Source organism: Athene noctua, unplaced genomic scaffold (genome assembly GCF_965140245.1).
Source record: "Athene noctua unplaced genomic scaffold, bAthNoc1.hap1.1 HAP1_HAP1_scaffold_338, whole genome shotgun sequence".
NCBI classification, from domain to species: domain Eukaryota; kingdom Metazoa; phylum Chordata; class Aves; order Strigiformes; family Strigidae; genus Athene; species Athene noctua.
Genome location: NW_027437798.1, coordinates 57501 through 65000, shown reverse-complemented (window position 1 = coordinate 65000; position 7500 = coordinate 57501).

Sequence of the window (7500 nt, the reverse complement as noted above, 5' to 3'; positions counted from 1 at the left end):
GTCACACAGCCTGGTTCGGTAAGGAAGGCCCAGGAAACCCCCCCCCGCGCCGAGCGGCAGCAGGACAGGGTGAGGTGACACGGGGGAGGCACGCGCCTCGCCGCCGTCGCCACGGCCCCCTTCTCGCTCGGGGGGGGGAAGAGACTAGGACGATACCTCGCTCACAGCGGGGAAGCGAATTGGAAAGGAGACCGCCCTGCCTGAACACCGGACGCCACCGCGGCTCCCTATTACGGGGAGTACAGCAGAGCCGGCCCGCCGGGGGCCCTTTCCGACGCGACCCCAAGTGCCTCATCGATCAGCGAAGGCCACAACGGCCACGGGTCCTGGGACAGCGACAGCCACCGCGCGCCTGCCCTCGGCCACCCGCAAGCGGGCGGGCGGACGACGCGGGGCTCTGCGTGCGAGCGAGCAGGGGCGACATCCGTGACAGGTGCTCCGGCGGCTTCAACACCGGCAGAGCCGGCTCGCCGCGAAGCCTGTCCGACGTGCCCGAGGCCAGCCTCAGTAGGCTACGCCTCCGTACCGGTACCAGTCGAGGGGGTGGGGGACCGGGTGCGCGGGATGTGCCCCGCCACCGCCGCCACCCACCCGCCACGCACAAGGATTCCCTTCAGCCGACTCGGCTGGACCGGGGTAAAGCCGCGACAGGCTCGACTCCGCCGGTCTTCCAGCGTTCAAGTGCCGGCGGCCGCCGCCGGCCACCGGCCTTTGCCCAACAAACGCAGGGAACAGGTTACCCCGGAGGGAAAAAGCCAGGTGTGGAACAGCTCAGGCGGGGGGCCGGGGGAAAGCCGCTGAAGGCTCAGGACACCCCGCCGGCCATCTGCATCCGGCTGCCGGACACCACCACCGGCCAAAAACAAAAAAACGTGCTGTACCCGCATCGCGGGCTCCGGCTTAGGGCCAGAGAGCAAAGGAACCGAGGCGCCGACCAACCTCGCTCACAGCACCGTGCAGACCTCCCCTTCACTGAGCCCGGCTGGTACAAACCAGGGACGCCAGGAGCAGACCGGACACCGCAGGCCGCCCCACGTATGGCATCTGCACCAGGAAAAAAAGAAAGCGGAAAAGAGGACCGAGGCGCCGCCGCCTCGCCTTACCATCATCCGGCTTCTCAGGGGACCAGAGTGGTGGGGGGGGGGGGTAGCCGCTGAAGGCTCGAGACACCCCACCACGGCCATCTGCACCCGGCTGCCAGCCAACACCGGCGGCCAAAAACGTACCGTGCTGTGCCCATGTCACGGGCTCCGGCTTAGGGCCGAGAGAGCAAAGGACCCGAGGAGTCGACTAGCCTTCGCTCACAGCACCGTGCAGACCTCCCTTCACCGAGCCCGGCCGGTAGAAACCAGGGACGCCGAGAGCCGGCCGGACACCACAGGCCGCCCCGCACGTATGGCATACGATACCGGCAACGAAAGGAGTAAACCAAGAACCAGGGAGGCGCCGCCGCCTCTCGCCTTACCATCGTCGGGCTCTCGGGGGGCCGGGGGGGGGGCCACCCACCGGTGGCTCGAGACACACCCCCCCCGGGCCGTCTGCATCCAGCTGCCGGCCACCGCGACCAGCCAAAACCGTGGCGTGCCCATGCCACGGGCTCCGGCTTAAGGCCGGCAAACAAAGGGAGCAGGTGCCGCCGCCGCCACCTCTCCTCCCATCCCCAAGGCCCCCTCAAGGAGCTGGGCAACAGCCCCCGACGGGCTGGAACCGTACGGAGCACCGCTGTGTCAACACACATACCGGCGCTCCCCCCCTCCGCCATCATCGGGCTCTCGGGGGACCGGGGGGGGACGGGGGTAACCACCCACGGTAGTCTCACAGCTCGGCTCCCCCCCCCCAGTATCCAGCGTTCAAGTGCCGCCAGCCGCCTCCGGCCACCGGTCTTCGGCCTCTCCCGTGCACCTCTGCCCGTCCTTTTCTCACCACTCGGCAGCGACCGCCCCAACGCCGCCCGGCTTCGTGCCGTTCGGCATCTCTCTGGGTGCTCTCGGTTCCGTGCACGCTCGCCTGACAGAGCACCGGCTTGAGAACCGTGCCCAATTCCCCGGGGGAAACCACCGTCTGCGGCCGCCCAGCATTCCACTTGGCCGGCTAAGCCGCGTGCCCTCGCTCGGTGGCGCTTGTCTGGAGCAGAGACGCCTCGTGCCCCTATATAAGGAGAATATGGGTCCGCGCCGGAAAGGGGCGCTTAAAGGCAGTGTCTGCCTGCCAGCGGGGGAGGCGCTGCAGAGACGCCGCCTCTTACGATGACCTAACTGGAGGCAGCGCGAAACAGCGACCCCTTGGAGGAACTGCCGGAGCCAACAGGTCTGCCCGCGCTCTAAGTCCCGACGGAGCCGGGTAGACCTGGCAGCCCTTTCTACGGACGCTGAGCCGGCCGCCGGCAACGTGGAGCCGGGTACACCTAGCGGCCACCGCCGGTCGCCTCGGAGGTGGGTAGACCTGACGGCCGCCTCACGCCCCGGAGGCGGGTAGACCTGACGGCCGCCTCACGCCCCGGAAGCGGGTAGACCTGACGGCCGCCACACGCCGCGGAGGCGGGTAGACCTGACGGCCGCCACACGCCCCGGAGGCGGGTAGACCTGACGGCCGCCTCACGCCCCGGAAGCGGGTAGACCTGACGGCCGCCTCACGCCCCGGAGGCGGGTAGACCTGACGGCCGCCTCACGCCCCGGAAGCGGGTAGACCTGACGGCCGCCTCACGCCCCGGAGGCGGGTAGACCTGACGGCCGCCTCACGCCCCGGAGGCGGGTAGACCTGACGGCCGCCTCACGCCGCGGAAGCGGGTAGACCTGACGGCCGCCTCACGCCCCGGAGGCGGGTAGACCTGACGGCCGCCTCACGCCCCGGAGGCGGGTAGACCTGACGGCCGCGTCGCGCCCCGGAGGCGGGTAGACCTGACGGCCGCCTCACGCCCCGGAGGCGGGTAGACCTGACGGCCGCCACACGCCCCGGAGGCGGGTAGACCTGACGGCCGCCTCACGCCCCGGAGGCGGGTAGACCTGACGGCCGCCTCACGCCCCGGAGGCGGGTAGACCTGACGGCCGCCTCACGCCGCGGAGGCGGGTAGACCTGACGGCCGCCTCACGCCCCGGAGGCGGGTAGACCTGACGGCCGCCACACGCCCCGGAGGCGGGTAGACCTGACGGCCGCCACACGCCCCGGAGGCGGGTAGACCTGACGGCCGCCTCACGCCCCGGAGGCGGGTAGACCTGACGGCCGCCACACGCCCCGGAGGCGGGTAGACCTGACGGCCGCCACACGCCGCGGAGGCGGGTAGACCTGACGGCCGCCTCACGCCGCGGAGGCGGGTAGACCTGACGGCCGCCTCACGCCCCGGAGGCGGGCAGACCTGTCGGCCGCTTCACGCCCCGGAGGCGGGTAGACCTGGCGGCCGCGTCGTGCGAGACATTTTTGTTTCGATAGATGCCAATGAAATCCGAAAAAAAATAAATGAAAAGGGAAATTTTTTTTCTTAACGCACCCCCGCACCCCCGCGCCCCGCCGCGCTCTCATGTGCACGCAGCACCAGCCCCCCCACCCCCCCGCCCCGACCCGTTGGCTGCCATGCAGTCGCTGGCATCATTCGCTGCCCGCCCCCTCGGCCGCCAGTCAGCCCCTCTGCGCCGCGCCACTCCGCGCCGCACGGCGCCGCCCGCCACTCCCCCCCCCCGCTTCCCGCGGCTGCCAGGGGACCCGGCAGAAGCGGCGACGTTCCCCGCACCTCACCCCCAACGGAGACGCCCGTCTCGCTGGAGCGAGTTCGCATCGGGAACCGGGCGCTTTTCGCCGGGTCGGGGTCCCGGCGCTGCCGGGCGGTCCTCGGCTTCAGCTTTTGGTTTCGCAGCGTGGGTTTAGCTTTAGTCTCGGGGGAGGGGGGGTGGGGGGGGGGGTGGGGGTGCGTGTGTGTGTTTTTATTTTGTTTCTTTCCCCCCGCCTTTCGCTGTGCCGCAGAGGCGTGGGCACCGGGCGCCCTTCACCGGGTCCGGGTCCGGGTCCGGGTCCGGGTCCGGGTCCCGGCGTTGCCAGGCGCTCGCTGGCATTCGCGTTTAGGTTTTTTTCGACGGGGTTGGGGTGGGGGGGTGGGAAGGGGGCTCCCGGGCTTTATGTGTGGGAATAGGGGGTGTGGGGGTGTGTGCGCGCGTGTGTGTGTGTGTGTGTGTGTTGTTCGGATTGTTGTTTTGTTGTTTGTTCCCCCCCCCCCCCCCCCCCCGCCGCGACACACACGAGCTCGGACACACACGCAGAGACACAGAGAGAGAGAGAGAGAGAGAGAGAGAGAGCGCGCGCGCGCGAGAGAGAGACACAGGCGCGCACACACACACACGCACACACAGACACAGACACACACACACACACACACGCACGCACGCACGCGCACACACACAGACACCCCCAGCCCCCCACCCCCCCCAGCCCCCCGACCCCCACCGTCGCCCGCGCGCCCGAAGAGCCGTTGGTCCCCGCCCCACCGCTGCAACTCCGGAGCTGCAGGGCGGTGGGTGCGGCCGCCAACCGACCGCAGCCTCCTCGGCGCCGCGGAGCACTACGGCTGGGGGGTGGGGGATCGGGGGCGGTTTCTGTTACACCACCACCACCACCACCACCACCCGCCCTCGCTGCTCTCCCTCCCACCCCTTCGGCGTTCGTTTGGCTTTCAACCCGCGGCGGGAACGGAGCAGGCGGGCAGGAGGGCGGGCGGCCGAGCGACCGACTGAGGAAGGCGGGGAGCCGGGCCGCGGGCACGGCGCGGCAGGGACTCGGCAGCTGCGGGGGCTCAGCGTCCAAAACACGCGCCACCCATCATCGCCGCCGCCGGCGGGAGGCCCCTCCGGGCCCCCCGGCACGGAGGCGGCGGCGGCGACGCCGCTGGGTCCTAAGGTCTCCCGCCTTCCTTCCCTGGAGCGGCCAATGTGCTGCTGCTGGTGGAAAGCGGGCCGGAGGTAGGGGGCGGCCGGTCTCCTCGCGAACCCCGGGGGTGGCAGGGGGCGGCCGGTGTCACGGTGGACCTGGTGGCGGGAGGGGTGGGGGTTGGGGGGGGGTCGGCAGGGGGGTCGACAGAGCTCGTTGCGGCGGTGGGGGGGCGGGGGGGGGGGGGGGGTGGTGGGGGGGTGGTGTTGGTGGGGAGCGGTTTCTGTTGTTACACACACACCCCCGCCCCGTCGCTGCTCTCCCTCCCACCCCTTCGGCGTTCGTTTGGCTTTCAACCCGGGGCGGGAACGGAGCAGGCGGGCAGGAGGGCGGGCGGCCGAGCGACCGACTGAGGAAGGCGGGGAGCCGGGCCGCGGGCACGGCGCGGCAGGGACTCGGCAGCTGCGGGGGCTCAGCGTCCAAAACACGCGCCACCCATCATCGCCGCCGCCGGCGGGAGGCCCCTCCGGGCCCCCCGGCACGGAGGCGGCGGCGGCGACGCCGCTGGGTCCTAAGGTCTCCCGCCTTCCTTCCCTGGAGCGGCCAATGTGCTGCTGCTGGTGGAAAGCGGGCCGGAGGTAGGGGGCGGCCGGTCTCCTCGCGAACCCCGGGGGTGGCGGGGGCGGGGGGTGGGGGGGTGGGATGGGGCGGGGGGTGGCGGGGGGGGGGTGGGTGGGCTGGGGGGTGGGGGGGGCGGCCGGTGTCACGGTGAACCTGGTGGCGGGAGGGTTGGGGGGGGGGGGGGGGGGGGGCGGGCTCGTCGCGGGCCAAGCGGCGGTGTTGGGGGGGCGCCGCCGGTCTCACGGAGAAGCACGTGGCGGGTGGGGCGGCTTAGGCGGGATGGGGGGGCGGCCGTATACGCGTGCGCGCGCGGGCAGCCCCAGGCAGACGGCTTCGGGCCGGGCAGCTTGTGGGGGTGCGGGGCAGGCGGGCGCACGTGCGTGGGCAGAGCGTGAGCTCCTGAACCGTTTCTGAATCGATGCCCTAGCGCTGGTCAGGCTTCCGCTTGACCTCTCCGTTCGTGATTCTCGTCGCGTGTTTTCAGGTCCGCGTTCGATCCCGTCTCAGCCGAACTCTTCCCTGCCGGTTCCGACCCTCGCGTCCGTACGCTAGCCGGCAGCTGCGCTGGCCCCGTCGCCTCCCCAGTTGAAGGTGAGATCACGAGGGGCGCTGCATAAGCCAGGCCTCGCCTCGCCGCCGGCCTGCCTACCGGCTCGAAAGCTGCAGGAGACCCCCTCGCGTGAGAGCCCACCAGCCACGGCCCGGCCCAGGCCCATCACGTCCTAGTCCAGGCGTGACTTCGCCGCGAGAGGCTCAGGCCACGGCCTGCTCCCTGCCTTGGAGCTACGCGGGTGCCCGTGTCATCCCGAGCCGCCGCCTGCTTCAAGCCAGGGCCCGCTCGGGCACGGCGTGACGTCACAGGCAGCTCGGGAGCCCGGGCCCGGAAGCGCCCTGTTACCCCTCCTCGGCTACTTGTGACGTCACAAGGGGCAGGCGGCGGGGAGCGCGGGGGCTGCCGGGAGGGGGTGGCGGGAATGCCGGCCAGAGACCCGGCCGTGCTGGGACCCCACGCGGACGCAGACACCGGTCGATGCCAGCGGTCGCACGGCGGCCAGCGGGTCCGGGCAGGGCAGCGGCGTGAGCACCGCAGGGGGAGGCGGCTGTAGAAAAAAAAAAAACAACTAATTTTTCCTTTTCATCTCTCTTTTCCCGTTTCTGTGGTGGCTGCGATCGCAACCCAGAAAAGACGACGACGGCACGGGGCGGGAGGTTGCAGCTTCATGCCTTGTATTACAGGCGCTGCAATCTCGGACGAGCGGAGGGTAAAAAACCGAAATGACACGCTCCTCTCACCCCCACCGCCGCCAACCGGCAGCCCTGCACCTCGCCGAGAGAAGCACGTACGCTTAAATCTGGGGAGCCCGCATCCACCCCGCCAGTACGACGTGGGTACCAGGCCGGTTGCGGGCCGGCAGGTCTACCCGGCCGGCCGGCCGGGAGGGACACCAGGTCTACCCGGCCGGCCGGCCGGGAGGGACACCAGGTCTACCCGGCCGGGAGGGACACCAGGTCTACCCGGCCGGCCGGCCGGGAGGGACACCAGGTCTACCCGGCCGGCCGGCCGGGAGGGACACCAGGTCTACCCGGCCGGGAGGGACACCAGGTCTACCCGGCCGGCCGGCCGGGAAGGACACCAGGTCTACCCGGCCGGGAGGGACACCAGGTCTACCCGGCCGGCCGGACTTGGGCTGGAGGCCGCCCGCGGGAGGGACACCAGGTCTACCCGGCCGGGAGGGACACCAGGTCTACCCGGCCGGGAGGGACACCAGGTCTACCCGGCCGGCCGGCAGGGAGGGACACCAGGTCTACCCGGCCGGCCGGACTTGGGCTGGAGGCCGCCCGCGGGAGGGACACCAGGTCTACCCGGCCGGGAGGGACACCAGGTCTACCCGGCCGGCCGGACTTGGGCTGGAGGCCGCCCGCGGGAGGGACACCAGGTCTACCCGGCCGGCAGGGACACCAGGTCTACCCGGCCGGGAGGGACACCAGGTCTACCCGGCCGGCCGGACTTGGGCTGGAGGCCGCCCG